Source organism: Xiphophorus couchianus, chromosome 23 (assembly GCF_001444195.1).
Source record: "Xiphophorus couchianus chromosome 23, X_couchianus-1.0, whole genome shotgun sequence".
Taxonomy (NCBI): Eukaryota; Metazoa; Chordata; class Actinopteri; order Cyprinodontiformes; family Poeciliidae; genus Xiphophorus; species Xiphophorus couchianus.
The window spans coordinates 27,533,260-27,550,632 of record NC_040250.1 but is presented as its reverse complement, the minus strand read 5'-3'; the positions used below and the strand labels follow the sequence as shown (position 1 = coordinate 27,550,632).

At 40.8% G+C, this 17,373-nt stretch overlaps 1 long non-coding RNA gene across 1 annotated transcript in view; it reads right to left on the bottom strand.

Moving 5' to 3' along the window:
* Window positions 1-10,502, bottom strand: part of LOC114138806 (uncharacterized) — a 28,816-nt gene extending 18,314 nt beyond the window's left edge. The window contains exon 1 of the long non-coding RNA XR_003594309.1: window positions 10,464-10,502. This is a non-coding gene — a long non-coding RNA (uncharacterized LOC114138806). The remainder of the gene's footprint in view (window positions 1-10,463) is intronic.
* Between the last annotated feature and the right edge of the window lie 6,871 nt (window positions 10,503-17,373).

Here is a 17,373-nt window from a genome sequence, read left to right as displayed (position 1 = left end):
AAAGGACAATATTTGTTTTTGCATTCTTCAGAGTTTTCCCAGTTCTCATAAGACGGATGTACAATGTGTTGTTTTAATGGAGCTCTGTGGGTGTTATCTCCTCTATTCCTGTCAATATTCATCATCTTTGTGAAAGCTCAGGGAAAATCTATTGTTCTTTTGCCATTGTTACACCGTCGTTATCCTTCATCCTTCAAACGTCGGTGACAGACGCTCGCCGCGTTTTAGTCCCCGTCACTTCTGGCAGCGACTCCACGGCGATTTAAGGAAGGGAACGACGGCGCGCGCGCACTTTGCGGCGCTGACCTGAATTTATCTCGGCCTGTGGGTGGTGTGTTGTGTAGCTTGTTCCAGCCCAGGTTCAAATGCGCAGTCAGATGCGGAGAACAAAGACGTGACGGAAGCCGGGGTTAAACAGATCTCTGTGTCATTAGAGCTGAAAACGCGCGGGAACGTGGGAGGGGCGGTAGGTGGGCGAGAGGAGATAACAAGAGGAAGTGTTTACAGACCTTTTTATTTTCCCGTCATCTTCCGCGGTGGCAGGAAGAAGAACATCCAGCGTCGTTGTGACAACAAAGGGGACAAAAAAACAACAACCATGTAATCACAGCCTGTCAGGTGGATAATAAAGTCAAATTTATTAATATCCGCACATGCACTCAGCAAAGCAGTGACAAGCCACAAACAAAAATACACACCCACATGCACAAAAAAAAACAACCCATCGAAGACCTTTAATCAAAATGGCCGTTTGTTTATCTCTCAGCACACACACAAAAGAGAAAAGCTATAAAAACAACACATGAGACGCTGCAGCACAATATGAATCCATTCCCTTAATTTAGTGGAAATGGTGCCAACGGTGATAAAACTTTTCCAGGCAATAACCAAGTGCTTTACAACCACTGCTAGTGTCAGCGTACTTCAGGTCCTGGACTCAGAGGAAGTTGACGCGTAAATAGTAATTAACAGGAACGATGTAGCATGTAATATGTATGTGGAGGACATAGAAGAGGGAAGATCATAGTGTTGGGTTAATGATAGCGAGGCTGCAGGTTCATTTGTGGTGGTTCGTAGAGTAATAGGTAAGGAAGTTGGCATGGCATAGCGAGGAAGAATCACATTTTATTTCACTACTATACCTTAAAGCAGAGATCTCCAGCTTCAGTCCCGTAACGTTACCCAACAACCTTTGTTCCAGCACTCAGAAATGTGACTGGACATGGAAAAACCAGGAACAAATCACCTGGGGGGAGTTTTGAATTATTTTACAGATTCTGAAAGTGTGAATTCTAAGCTTTCCAATGATGTCTAATACGTGGAAAGCAAAAATAAATTAAATAGATGTGGTTGTTTGAATGTTGGCACTCTGGAAACCAGATCTCTGAGGAAACAGCCCTCAAAGTTGTACATGTTGTCCCCAAAACAACAACCTGGGAGTGCCAACAAATGCAGTGCATTTACACACATACACACTGTCATGTTTTCATGCATTGTGGGAAGTTTGTTTTCATTAACTTCCATTCATTTTCTACACTCTAACCCTTACTCTACCCGTAACCATCACATACCTAACCCCTAACCCATAAACATTTCTACTCATGGGGACCAAGAAAATGTCCCCACAAGGAGCAGAGGTCCCCACAACCCCACATTGTATACAGAAATAGGCCCCCATGAAGATTTAAAAACACCCTTTTTTTCCCCCCTTTTTTCTTTACTTTTTCTAATTCCAATGAGAGACCCATCCAATATGAAAAATAAGGAGAAAACCTGCTATAGACAACCATAAAAAAACAGCCATGGAAACATACCAAAGACCAGTTGCATAGAGCCTCTGCAGTTGTCCAAATTAATTCCCCTGCATTAATTCCCCAACACTGGACACAATCACACTGATAAAATGAAACAAGATACAATATATTTTTAAATGAGACCCACATTATTTAAAGAGAAACTCACTCCAACGACTTTTCTGGGACACAACAAGGTTAAATAATCCACCTTGTTTATGCTAATATTGTTCGCCATGGCTCCTTCTCAGTCTACGCCAAACCACGCCCACACACTCCCGAGCTCGAGGAAAGTCCATCCTGATTGGATGAATCCTGTGGACGCGCGCTGGCCCTGGGCAGACCAAAATTAGCCCCAATGAGCCGCAAACCGAGGGGGCGTGGCTAGACGGCTGCCAATCATTCTGAGCCCTGAGAGACAGAGACGCTGAATGGGGCTGTCAGAAGTTAGCACTTTGGAAAGACCCCGGGAAAAAATCTAATCTATGATTGGACGAAGCAATGTTGAGAATAAATAATTCTGTGTTTTTCCTCTATCTCTTTCAGATAGTTGCAAAGCTAAAATTAAAGGAAATGACATGTTATTAACACCCTCAAAGCTAAGGTTAAGGGATAAGGAATCATTAGGGAACGCCGTCTTTAGGCCGTAGCTTAGATAGAGGCTAACAAAGGAGATCACCAACTGTTCTTGGATGCCATTTTGTCCTGCTAACTCCTAAAGGTAGCATGAGGAATGGACCAGCTGTATCTTGGTATTAATAAATGTAATTCATGAATTCATCTCACTGACTCTTCTTCATCCTCACACATCAAGAACTTAGCATGGAGAACAGATAGATTCTCCACAGCAGCAAGAGAAACACTGAGATAAAAAGCTTCATAAATCTAGAGTATCAACAGTAGCCTGTGATCCAAGAATGTCAAACGATTGTGGAGCCCCAGTCGATCAGCATGAGTAATAGAAGGACAAAATATCACTAAGGCTTTGGCTGAAAGCAGTCAACCAAAGTATGTGGACTGTTGGAGTGAGTTTTCAGTCTATCGGAGATTCTGAAAACCTCCTCAGAAAACCTTTTGCTCTCCAAGCGTCCATTGTTGTGTAGCAGGAGTTCTGGGGCACCTGGTTTGATATTGTGCATTCCATTCATATTTAGCATAGTAACACCGGACAGCTTACTGTTGAATAACAGTAATCGCTACAACACATTTTGAACTTACCAAATGTTCATTCACCGTGTTTGTTTCCCACATAGTGAACGATGTTCAGTCTGGACTCACCCTCCCTTTCCTCCATGCCTTCCAGGGGTTCAGCCTGCCATGACTGAGCAAAACCTGTCTACCACTCCGTTGAGCCTGTAGACATCACTGCTCCTCTGGCTGCACACACAGCTAGCATCCACGGTGCGTGGAGCTGTCAGGTGTGCTGCTGGTGCTGTCCCTGTTAGCAGCCGTCTTCGCACTGTAGGCCGTCTTTGCAGTGTGTGGTTGGATAATGTGTATTTTAATTGTGCACCTGGAGTCATCTTGTGTGTGTGGGTTTTTTTGCGTCTGAATGATGAGTGTGAGGTTTTTAGAGATCATTGCTTTTTTTTTTTTAGCTTCTTCAGAATCTGAAGTCCACATACATTTCTTTTAGTATCTGGTAGAAATGCCTCATAAACTGCATGAATTGGGTCAAACGTTTTGGATTTTCTTCCCACAATAGTTTACTGGAGTTTTGACCCATTCCTGACTGAACTGATGGAACTGAGTCATGTTTGTAGGCCACCTTCTTCTTCACGCATTTTTTCATTTCTGCTCATGAGCTTTGAGGTGACCACTCCAATGACCGTACTTTGTAGCTAATTTGGCCGTATTCTTGGCATCATTTTGGAAGACCCATTTGCACTCAAATTTTAAATTCCAGGCAGATGAACGGAGATTTCTTTATCAATACTTCCACTTTGCTTTCCTCATGACACTCTTTGCCCCCTCAACCAGGCTTTAGCTTTGTTGTTAACGCACAAGCTATGTTTCCATCCAGTTGTCGTGGAAATTTTGAGCAATCTTTTAAAATGTCACATAAAAGAAAATACTAAATAGACATGCTTCCATTGGAGCGAATCAGCCAGGCTACGGAAAGTGGAATTTCATCAGATGTTGACGTATGTGTGACAGAATGGACATCGGAAGTAAGTCCAACTTTGTCCCTTTTCTTATTTACATTGAAGACTTCTGCTTTACTGTAGAAATGTAAACTGAAGACTTCTGTTTTAACATGGAAATATTTTTTTTATTTGCACTTCTATTGGGTACTTCAAAATGCAGAAAAATAAAAACAGTGATGGAAACATGGCTACACACGCCATTTCCTGGACATTCCCATGATGTAATACTTACGAGTCATTGTTCTTCAAGATCTAAGAAGGATAAACCAGAAATGTGGAGGTTCATGATACTAAGCCTGATATCTTGGCTGATTTTTATTTTATTTTATGTATTTACACAAGAATGCAAAGTATGAAGTTTTGCCATAAATACATCAACAACTGTGCCAAATGTTTAAGTTGGAGGTTATTAAATATCTAATCGTTCCCAAATCATTTAAAGAAATAGAAATCTTAAGCTGTTGAATTTAAAGACTTTTAAAAATCAGCTTTTGGTCATTCTAACTGACCTAAACCGGCCGTCAACAAGAGAGAAAAACAGAGATCGTGCATTTCTACGCGGTCCATTCAAATATCTGGTTCTGGTTTTATGTAGTATGGAATGTAGAACACCACATTTTAAGGCCTGGAATGATTTTTATGCAGTCATTTATTATGTGCGAGCCGAATAAAGACAGATCTTTATTTACAGCAACAGCCCAAAGGACCAACTTTATCTGTCTGGTTAATTCTGGCTTGTTGTGCCAGTGGTGGCGAATGCACTAAGAAACCCCACTGCTCCTCAGATATTTGGCTCTGAGCTAATTTACATACATTTGCATGTTAAAGAGATGCCTTAAATAAGGGCAGAATAAAATTAAATTGCAGAAGAAAACTCTGCAGCTCTTTTATTTTTGGCTCCGATTATCCGAGGCGTCAGTTTCAATCAGTGGGCAACAGCTGATTGGAGCTGTCACTCCGTAGAAATGATTGAAGTTTGGGAGCTACAGACGTAGCGTGAAAACGGTTTTAACATAGACAGAAGGAAATTCTGTGACATACTTCTGTTCACTCTGTTTCCATAGCCATTTAAACCTGTGTGGGGTCACAGAGGGGCTGGTGAAAGACTCTGGAGTACAACCTAGAAAAGTCACTAGTCCTCAGATCCAACACAGAGAGATATGAAAAAGACAACCATTCATTTCACACTTCATGCCCTATTTTTATACTCATGATTTGTTATTTAATTCCTTTTCATTTTGTACTTATAAAGAAACCAGTTCCCTAAACCATTATGCAACGTAGGTTCATCAGTCATCTTCATTGGTGTACCTCAAGGCTCTGTCTTAGGGCCACTGACATTCCTGGTTTACAATCACCTTTCCTGATGATTTTCATCACTTTTCATCTCATATCATTGCTCTGCAGATGACAATGCGTTCTACATACCATTCATGCCTCATAAGATCTTTTGAACTGAACATCTTAAGTTAGTGCTTAGACTGTGTAAGAAATAGATGGCTGCAAATATTCTCTAGTGCACTGAAGAAAAAGTGATAACCAGAACAACTGGAAACCCCTACAAGTTTATAAATTATGGACTACTTATTACTATTAAACATGGGGAACCAATATCTACATATTTTATACTTTTACCTTTTTATCTTTCTTTTGGTTTGTTTGCATTTCCTTACCCTCTTTTTGCTGCAGGAAAACACACAACGACGGCCTCTTCCATCAGGAGACTTGAGGTAAATGTTGACTTTACAACGATCTCCCCAGTGACAGCAGAACAGTTTCCTTCCTGGGTCCAGCTCCTTCTATATGAGCTTGTCAGCAAGTAAACTGAGGGAAACATTCACCACAGCTTTACATCGGAGTGTGGTCTCAAGTGCGAAAATCCCCTCGTTCACAGCCTTACCGACTTCAATTGGAGAAATGTTATTTACATTTAGCATTAAAATATTTGGCGGAAGAGGTGATTGTAATCCCAGTGTAGCACAGAGCGGAGATTCATCATTCAGATCAACTTCAAAACCCTGAGATTGAGATTATGATTATGTACAACTGATGCAGACCAGGAAGTTGAGATATTCATTCAGGATACCGCAGATAAATAGTTCATAATTTAGATGCAAACATAAAATTGCATTATTTATATCCAGACTATAGTGGGACACAGTCAGTGTAGGTTTTTTTTTCCTCTCACTGCGGGAAAAAGTTGCATATTTATCTGTTTAATCTGGTGACATGATGTGGATCGTTCGCTCCGCTTGTTTAAAATTATTTTAACCAAAAGAAAATAAAATACAATTGAATATTCTGTCATTATCATTTAAAAACTTACGGGTCAGAATAGATTATGACGGCAATTTTTTGACACCACATGTTAAAATGACAGACTGACCCAGAGATCTGGAAGACGACTCGTCTTTGTCCCGCCTCCGCAGCCAATGCACCAATCAAAGGCTAACTCCAAACCAGCCCCGTCTGGCCGGCCCGACTGGAACCGCAGCTCTTGGGGTTCCAGGGAGCGGGATGGTACCGGGCCGGAAGTGCTAATGCACAAACAATCAGCCCTGCTTTGAAGCCAGACCGGCCCGGGTCGGTCCGGGTCTGGCTGTGCAGTGCAAAAGGTGCTTAAGTTAGTAATATTATCTTTACAATCCAAATTGTAAATTGTTATTCATGCATTTGCTTCTTCAAGATTGGATAATTGTCACTAAGTATCAAGCTGTATAAGTGATACAGCATAACTGCAGGTTGTACAAAACGCTGCTTCCTCATGTCGCACCGTTCCACATCTACCCGAGAGTACGTTACAACATCTAAAATGTTCTTAGTACAGTTGACAGTTTGCGCACATTGTGAGGCATGATTGGACGGTGGGAGGAACCAGAGAATCTGAAGAAAACCAAAAAATAATATGAGATGTAGTCCAAACGAAGACGTTTGGGTTCAATATGCATTTGAAGGAGGTCTGAGAGAAAAAATCATGCCTCACTTCCTTGTGGAACCTGGATCAAAAAGGTGTGTGAGGAAAACATGATCATTTTAATAACTTTATTTATAAAGCGCTTTCTCACATGATGTTTGATGTTAGTGTAACATCAAAAAATAATTCCGTCTTGAGTAATTCCCCAGGTACATTCCTGATCTACTGCTTTCGGGAATATTTTAGAAGAGATCATTTGTTTTCCTCTATCTACAAGACTTTTAGACATGTTTTCCCTTTTTCTTCCAAATTAGGGTGAACGAATAGCTGGCTGCATCACATGTAGACACCAAATTTAAAAAAAGGACATAGATTAGAGTAAATCTTCTTCATGCAGACAAATCTCCTTAGGCAGGGACTGCTTTTTTAAGTGTGTGTTCTTCGCTGTGTGTCTTACACGTCATGCTGCTTTTGGGCCTCTCCTCGGGCGAGCCACAGCAGACTCTTTCCTTTGGCTAGGACAGTGAATCACTGGGATCTCCAGCAAATATTGGGTCTGGCACGCTACTGAAGTCGTCATTAAATTCCTGCCATTACTTCATCATTTTCAGCCAAAAGAGCAAGCTTTTAAACATCTTAGGAAAATGTATTTCCCGGAAGTTAGCTTCTTTCTGATCATTCTTTAGGGTTTACAAGTCAACCAGCTAATACTCTAAAGCGGGGGTCTTCAGGGGCTGGCGGTGGTCCAACACAGTCTGCCATGTTCAGAATGAAACATGGCAGCTCCTTGCTGCCATGATGTCACCACAACAGTCGAACAATAAGGTAGTGCAGGAGTGCGAAGTCAAAGGAACTCGTTATCATACTCTGTGGAGCTGAATCACTGCTGGTGAGAGAATTCAGATATTTGGTTCAGGGCTGATGGACTCAGACTTTGACCTTCAGAGCCCCATAAAGACAGTTACAAGGTCAGCCTTCTTTTCTTTTACTGAAGAACATTTCCAGAATTAAAGGACTAATGTCTCAGCAAAATCTAAGGACTGAATGCTGAATGGCTCAGCACCACAACACATCAAAGATCTGCTGGCGTTGCACCAACCTTCCAGGCCTCTCAGGTCTTCTGGTTCTGGGGATGCAGAGCAGAACCAGAACCAAACGTAGAGAAGCAGCATTCAGCTTCTACGCACCACAAATCTGGAACAAACTTCCAGAAAACTGCAAAACAGCCCAAACAGTGAGTTCCTTTAAATCAAGAGTAAAAACCCAACTTTTCAGAATAGCCTTTGATTAGCAGTAAGTAAAACATTGATCAACACATTTGATGACTTTGATTATGACATTTGACAAAATGTACCAAAACCATTACCTTTTGGTAATTGTTATTGTTTGTTTCATAATTGGTGACTGTATGACGTGTTTGTGATGTACAGCACTTTGAACTGCCTTGGTGCTGAAAACTGCTATGCAAACAAATGGAAACATTTATGGAGCTACAGTATGTAAACGTTTTGATTGTTAATACCCAGCACTCTTAGAAGTTTTGATCATGTTGGAAGAAACTCTTAGACTGCTCAACCTTTATCTCTTGCTCAGCATAGTGCTAATAAAAGAATACATTACTTATTAAATCATTACTCACTGTTTGACTCTATTTTTATAAACTAAAGGTAAGCAAGGCTAAAAAAAACCAGACATATAGAGATATCAGTTTCTTTACACTGTGCAATCTGTAAAAATATTCCAGAAATAAACGCATGCCCTTCTGTAGCGGCAACAGGGAGGCATGTAAATATTGCACATTTGTGTGTCTACAGAAGGTTTTACATGAATAGAAAATGTTCTGCTGGGAAAATGTGTCATTACTCCCTTTAAGTGCACTTGGCATCCATGCAAATGAGCCTTAATACAGTCGTAGCTGCTGGCAATGCAAATTTACATTTCTTAGAATGGGACTCTGGGCTCTGTAGCTTTTAAAATGGGGTCTACTCAAAATGGGAAAAGATATGGATTGGATAAAATTGGTTGTTAAAAACGTAGAGATTGTTTTTCTTGGTTGCTTTCTGGTGACACAAAATTTCCCTAGAAAAAAAAAATATGGTTTAGCATTTTTCTAGTCTCATCTAAATTTATTGTAATTACTAAAGCACCAAAACTGCATTCATGATGAAATAATGAAAGCAGTGATTGAGATGGAAATGCTGATCATGGAATCGTTGCCGTATGTGGACTTTCTGGTGTACTGAAAATGAAAGACGCAGCTAACTGAAACATAGACTGAAGTGTCAGACATTTCTAATTAATTGTTCTAATGAAATTCACCTTGGGTTAATGATGTGGTTGAGAGACGCACATTTGCATCAACAGTACTGTTGGGAAACTCTTCATTATCCCAAACCCTGTTGGAAGTTGCACGTGGTTCAGCCCACATCTACAGTCAGTCAGTTCAACTAAGCTGACATTGGGTAAGAATATTTATTAATTACTGTCAATAATTCATCACCATAAGAGTTAGTATCACCTGCCACTCCGGTTTCACTTTATGATATTTTAGATCTTTCTCAGGGATCAACAACGGGACATTTGGTATTGAAGTATTCCATGTAACCTCAATCATAACACCAGCTGTTGAGCAGAATGCTAGATAAATCTAATGTTGATACCAAACAATCTACCATCATTTTTACAGATGGTTTCAGTTGGTTAAATAAAAAAGCAGGTTGTGAGTATTCTAACTTCTTGGACATAATAGAGGACCTATTGGTGCATCTGAGTCCTACTTGATGCCGAAATAAAAAAACTTCGATTTTAAAAAGTGCTGTATCCAGAACTAACTGGGAAAGTCCGACTTTCCAGTCGGAAAAATCAACTGGAACATTGAATTTTCCACTGGTAAATCCGGAGCAACACAGACCAACCTCCCCAGTTACGACTTGTAAAGCCCCTCGTAGCGTTTCAATATGGCCGCATCAATAGTAAGCTGTGGTACCACAGAAATGTGCATTTTGTTCTTGTCTCTTTGTTTTAGAACTAGGCTGACTACATCTGCACTAATGTTTCGTTCCATTAGTAGTTGGTAATTGGAAACTCTCTGACTGCAGCAACTACACAGTTACGACGTGTCAGGCCGACTTTGTGTTTCAATATGGCCACTGAGGTGGAAACATATTTGTTTTACAGCACATAAGGGTGCGTCTAAAATGTTAGTGATTGTTACTCTAAATCAGGGGTCTCAAACTCCAGTCCTGGAGGGCCGCTGTCCTGCACCTTTTAGATGTGCCTCTGCTGCACCACCTGAATAGAATAATTAGATCATTAAGACTCTGGAGAACTGATCTACACAAGAAGGAAATTAAGTCATTTCATTCCAGTGTTTTGTACCTGTGGCACATCTAAAAACTGCAGGACAGCAACTGGAGGACTGGAGTTTGACACCCCTGCTCTAAACTGAACAAATTAAAAGTGGTGGAAAGTACAGCTAAAGATAATCATTGTAAAAGGTACAAACAACATCAACTTGAGCGTCGCCATGTTGAATACTGACTTCTCCGACTGTATTAACTGGATCGTTGTGACTTTAAGCTCAGTTCCGAGTTCTGACTTCCAATGTACAGTACAGACCAAAAGTTTGGACACAACTGTGTGTCCAAACCTTTGGTCTGTACTGTACATGCAACGCAGTATTGGGCCAGCAGGGGTAGACCTGATTTAAAACAGCCCCACTTTTTTGGTTATTCTTGTATATTTACTACAGTCCAGATTTTGCCATTGTGCAAGAAATATAAGCTCAATTGCTTTTCACTTTGAAAGAATTGTATTTCATGCCAAAAACGTCAAAGATGACAAAAAAACATACATTTCAAACAACTAAGAGCTAAAGTGTTGTGTGACGTGACAACATTAGATATCCCTTTTTGTAGGATTTTGTCTTTGGATCCTACTAACACTTACATCAAGTAGCTTTATGCTGTATATTCAGGTTGGACTAGACTTGTGTCCATGGGGTGTGTGTAGAAGAAAGAGAAGGACGATGAGAAACAAGCGATGCGAGTAAAGAGGGAAGGTGACGGTTGATCTAAAGGGTGTGAAGATAATGAAGAGAGGTGAGAAGAGGAAGGAAAATGGTGAGAGACTAATGCTGGCAGTACTTTCCTTTTTCATGCCACAGTTCAGTATTTCTTCTGTTTTGACAAAATTTGATGCACATCAGCTATTTAACTAGCAACGTATAGGCTGACAATGTGCTAATGATTAACGATGGAGAAATTAGGTGTGCAAGCAGACATTCTGCTTTCCAAATGAGCCGATTTTTTTTTTTCTTTACCCAAATGTGTGTCGTCTGAAGTTTTGTCACAGCTCTCAGGCTGTCGACTTGGACGACTAACGAAGCCCTCTCGCAGGCCAGCTTTTGGGGCTTAGCCCAGACTTGTTTTCAGTTCATAGTCCCACAAATGCCAGCAGAGCTGTCCAGGTCTCACTGACCGGAGCAAAGAGGTGGCAGAGTACTTTCTGCCTGGAGCAGAAAGCCAGCGAAATGCCAGAAGTGCTGCACTCCAAAGCCCCAAACCTTGTGGCAGATCGCTCAAGAGGTCCACACTGAGTCACCGACTCTGCCCCGGGCAGGCGCTACTTCGCTCCCCCGTTAGTGAGAGCAGGCTGTCTTTGCCAGTGTCTCTCTGAATAAAAGTGAGTACAAGCAGCCTGTCTCAAACAGAATGTTTTTCATTCATTTCAGTCATTGAAACATTGAAGAACGTATTTGGGGAAATAAAATGAGTTTACAGAGAACTGTATGGCTACAGCTCTCTGTAGGCATACAGTTATAACTCTGGGGGTAAAAGAACTTTATGCTTGAAGTTTATTAATGTTATTGCTTTAGGAAAGTAATAACTCCTAGAGACGTGGGCAGCAATAGTTGAAACGTGGAATTATCATTCCAGCATGTTCAAGTTAAACTGTTTGATCCCTCCTTCCTTTCTTCCAAGCCCCAAGCATTGGGGAGAGTTTAGTACAGCACACAGTTCCTCACGGCTTTGGACAAATGCTCCTCAAAACTGTCCATCCTGCTCTTTGGCTAAGAAACCAGCTTCTGGAAGTTGAGGTGCTGAGGATGTTTTCCACATAAACAGATGCACTCACAAGATGCTGACCAACCACATAACAGTTTCACATGTAAAGAGGGGGGTGAAAAGTTAGCCAGTGGGGTTGTGGGGTATAAAATGAGCAATTTTCATCACTCAACCATGCAAGGCCCTTAAGAATGTCTTCATCTGCTTATTGAATGAGTCCAGACTCTAAAGATTCTGGCTTAGAAACCAAGTAGGCTCATTCCAATCTCAAGGATCGCTAAATGTTTTCAAAGTCAGCAAAAACACTAAAGCACTGAATAAAACTAATATCCAGGTCCAGATGGCTTCCTGAAGCACAATTGAGTTTTATAAATAGTGGATGTCTTCCAACGTGACATGTATGTGGTCTTCCTCTGAGAGAATCCTGCAGGAACTGCTGATGTCCTTCATCCATCCATGGGGCGTTGGGGTTATGTGATGACTCCTCCTATAGCTTTCTCCAGTTTTGCTCAGTTTCTGCTGTCAGTGGTTACTGACTCATGTTTGTACCTCTTAGAGTTCTCCTTTGATGGCACCTCTTGAGGCAGTTGGCCAGAACCGAGAGGCAATGGACTCTAATGTCTCTGGAATGAACAGGTTCGAGTATTTTCTGGGCTGTTCGGTCTTATTTCAGCTCGTCTGGCACTTCATACTCATTCCTTGAGATTCTCAGTTCTAAACTTTGTCCTTTAGAAATACTGCACATTGGGGAGGCCTTAGTCCTCAACGCGACCGTTATGGGTTTGAGTCCCAGTTCATGACCTTTTGCCGCACGTTACCCCTCTCTCACAACCTGCTTTCCTGTCTCACAGCTAACAAATAGGGGCCACCAGAGCCAGCAAAGCCTTTAAAAACAGTACTCACTATTATATTCTCAGACTGAATGGGTTGTCATGGTCTTTATTTTATGGCATACTCTTAATGCCACGTCTTTCTGTATATTTTTTAAAATCCAGATGCATTTTTGTAGTTTTAAAGACATTCAGAGAGGTATTCAGGAAGCATATGACAAGTACTGCAGGCTTTATTCACAATTAAAAAGAATTTCAGATATCTGCACCGTCTCCTGCTTCTCCACCCCTCAAAATACCTTGAAGCTTTGATTTGTGGGGGGGGGCAATATGACAGCGAAGTGGAAGTCTTGTCTCAGTGCTGGGGAAGCCGCGGTGTGAGAACAGCATGACACCAGTTCTGTGCTGCTGCTTTCTCTTCGCACATGTAAGTCCATAAGCCTCTGTTCCCATACAGACTCGTAGGGCTGTGAATGTGAATGTGCTGCATTCTTGTTATGCCTGCCCAGAAGCCCTGCACCTTGAGGACAAATAAACAGACATCCAAGTTTGAATAGCTCTGTCTCCCTACCTTAAATCACCTGGTTGCCTCAGCTGTGTTTGTGTTTATGTGTGAGATTCTTTGGTGTTTGCCCAGGTTGCTAAAATAGCTTTACTTAATCCCCCTTAGGTTTCAATAGCTGTCACCAAACCTTATGTCACCTGAGCCATGAAGAGGGAAACAAGAAGCAGGAAATCAAACAGGAGTGAGGAGCTTTATGCAGAGAACAGGCAAAAGTAACAGAAGGCAAATTATTTGGAGGTAATACAAAAGCTAAAGCTAAATGATAAATCCTGAAGAGAATACAAAAGCAGATTCGTCGGACAGTCAGTCAGTCCGCCCTTTGAACGGCGCATCTCCATCAAACATTCCGACTCCGCTCTTGTACCTTCTGCTACAGATCGCTGGCTTATTGTTGAGCCCTGTAAGCATGGCTCTCCTGTGTTGGGGCTAAAACACGTCCTAACAACACAGCATCTAAAGCGACGCCATGTTATGATGTCAACACCTGCAGGGTCAGCCATCCCGGCGTGACTCAGCCACTCTTTCCTAGGCTTTAAAATAGCTGGTATCAGCCTGCAGAAAGGCCTTTTTAGGAAAGTCAAACATAGAACAACATGGTGGATTTGTTTGTTTACAATCCAAACCACAAACCTCTGACTATTTTGTTGAAGTTTTCCATCACGCAACACAAATTAGTTCATAACTATATGACAGATAAATGTCATATAGTTATGCATTTTTAGTTATAGTTATAGTGTTGCATTTTTGTTAAGCAACACTAGTGAAAAAGGTTGCCTAAAAACTGTCACGCTGAGCCCTTTAAGGGGTGGAGCTTAGAGCACCGGTGAGCAGTAGTGATGGCCAAATGAAGCCTCATGAAGCAATGAAGCTTCCGGCCCATTGCTTTGCCCAAAGGTTCGTTACTCTGTGGTTCATTCATTTCTCACTAGTGACATCTGCTGTCCAAACTGTGGCAGCCTTGTCACTCAGACAGACATATTTAAAAACAATTAGTAAATGCAATATTGTCACAAAATATTTGTCAAACTCATGTTTAGTAACAGGAGAGTCAATTAAATCCTATTTAACTCATCTTTTTTAGTTATTAAAATGATTTGTAGTCAATCCTGGTATATGTTGACTGTCGGTGGCTGTTTTCTTTTGTCATCGACTGATTGGACAATAGACGTTTGTTTTAGTGTACTCAGAGTTCAGCTTGTTGGGGCAGACAGTTTTCTTTGAGTTTTGATTTGCCTACTAAAAACTAAAATTCTTCAAAAGTTCTCTTTTTCTTGGATTCCTATTGGCTCTCTGATCTGATCCCTTATATTTTTACTCATCAGGCCAGAATTTTACTCTTCCAGCAGCTTTAGTCTGTTTCTGCTGTTAGAGACTGATATATTTTTGCAGAACAAAGAAGTGGAAATTTCAAGAAGGTGAGAATTTTGGAGGTGAAGGGGTTCATTCTTTTTTATTTAAGAACCTTGTGAATGATCATCTCAAAGTGTTCGCAGATGTCAGATTTTTTCTTCTCGCTGGCTCCTTTTCAATCAAGTTCATTTGTGCAGCACATTTCAGCAACATTGCAGTTTCAAAGCTTTACATAATAAAAAACACACAAATATAAAGTCATAAAATATACCTTAATCAACAATTGAGAAAATCAATAACAAACATTACATTTTGATGAGTGCCATCATCAAAATCATTAATACACATGAACTATAAAAGGTTCCTTTTATTTCGGCCACTGCTGAAGACAAATACTCCCCTGATGCGATCAAATACAATAACCCGAGAAGCAGCGGCTCATCACGCCTTTATTTTGAAAACCGACACGCAAAATGAAGCAGCCACGTGACCCATGCACTGCGAGGCCTCGTTTGTTGCCAGTCACGTGGTTTTCAACAAGCCGACACAAGCGGGCCAATCACTAGTGAGCAGCGTGCAGACGAAGAAGGAAGAAACGAGCTGTAGGTTTTACCCTTCACATTTTGTACAGTTTAACTTGCTGTTCGCAGTTTGTTGTCCCTTTCCTTTGATTTGTGTGCGTGGAAATGCAAGTAAGTAACATCAGAAGTTAAGGACATTGTTTATTTAGCCAAATATTTAAGTTTTTTACCCTTAATTGATAGCATGTTTTGTTCACGTGCACATTTAATAAGAGCTACACAACGTGGGTTGTCCTGTGTCATATATATTTAGGAACGGGACATTTGTAACCATTAATATTGTAATTATTTAGTAATTGTGATATTATTTAGGTCACTTATTTAGGGATTGTTCAGACACTGATGCTCTATTATTATTTGCTCTATTATTATTTATCTTTCTAGAACTACACAGTTACGTCAAATTATCCCGTTGGATAAAACTCACCAAACTTTGCTCAAAATTGTCCCCAGCATGAAATTAAATGATTTTAATGGAATCCCAAGTGGGCGTGTCCAAACTGCTCTACAGCGACCCCTAATGTGCGATAGGACAAACTGTACATCACAGAGATCTGAAAGCTGTTAGTAGGTAGATCCCCCCCAAATGATGAAAAAAAGTATCTTGCAGGTTTGCCCTAAAATGTATAGGGAAGCGGCCATTTTGCGTCAAAGGGCAAATCTTTGCATTTTTTACGTTTACACACCTTGAGCTATAGGCTTACTTTTTGGTCAGTATGCAGATAACGTGTGGGGTATTAGAGCATGCCCCTAAACTGACAACCACGTCAAAATAAAAGCATCACATATCCTACAAAATAAAAACCTTCATATTTTTCACATCAGGCAATTGCTGCTTTGGACTTTTTAAAACTGGTTTAACCCAACCGCTGTTACACATGAGATTAGAGTGGCCTTTTAAAATGAAGCTTACTGAAAGCTTCAAAATAAAAGCCTCGTCATTACTTTTCCTACTAAGCTGAAAAATGACTATAACGGGACATTGGATTAGAACAAAGACTGACACGCTTGTGACAGAACGCATTCTCTTGGCAGCGTCAACATGCTGCCAAGAGATGTTGGCACCAGCATAGCCTCCACCAGAGAGTGCTAACGTTAGCGCTAACATTAGCAGTGCAACGCCTCTCACAGTGCACTGCTTTGCAAGGCAGAGCACTAGTATTAGGCTTTTCCCTTTAATAAGCACTTTAGCTATTGTTTTATTTGTTATGTTTAGTGTACTGAAAGGAGCAAGTTAAAGTAAGACAACATACCACTGACAGCCTCTAGGGTAACATTAGCATTTTGGACAATTTTAGCTTACACGCTTATGTTTGCATACTGAATGGATTCAGTTCAACGCAACATTGATACTCCACATGCTATTTCTTACATGTTAGCTAAGTTTAGCTAACATGTAATTTTTAGCATCAGAACGCTGGGTTCCAACCGACTGGCACACTTCGGCAGGCTCCGTTTAAATTTCTTCAGAAATTTTCTAGTTGACTATTAAGAATTCTTCAAGTACTTGGACGCTTATATTTATGCTCTTATTTTGAAGTGGTTGAAGACTGTTCACATAGGAGTTCCTTTTCCTCTAATCTTGTTCTTTCCCTTTTATCCGCCAATAACTTAGTTTAAAACAATAAACATACAAGAACAAATAAAAAGACGCACAGTGGAGAACAAGACATAAACATAAATGCAATATCCAAGTGCATCATATAGTATGTCAATTATAATGCCAAAAGTTGCATTATAATCTTTCAAGGACATATTTAACATGAATTGAAGTTAGCACTTTAGCCTTAGCTTCCGCAAAATACCATGTTGGTGTAGCGCTTTAGCATTAATGATACCTGTGATTAATACTTTATGTCAGGATCTGTGTTTTCTGTGTATTTATTTCGAGTTTTCTGTGTCCTTGAGTCTCTTCGTTGTCCTGTCCTCCCCTTGATTGTTCCCAGGTGTGTCTCGTTCTGTGATTACCCTCCCGTGTATTTAACTCCACCTGTGTTCCTTGTTCCTCGTCTGGTCCTTGTCAATGTCGTTGTCAATGTTGCTTGTCCATTCGTGTAGCCTGTTGCTACAAGTGCTGAGCCCTAGCCTTCTGCTCAACTGTGCTGCCAGGTTTTTGGACTTTTGTGG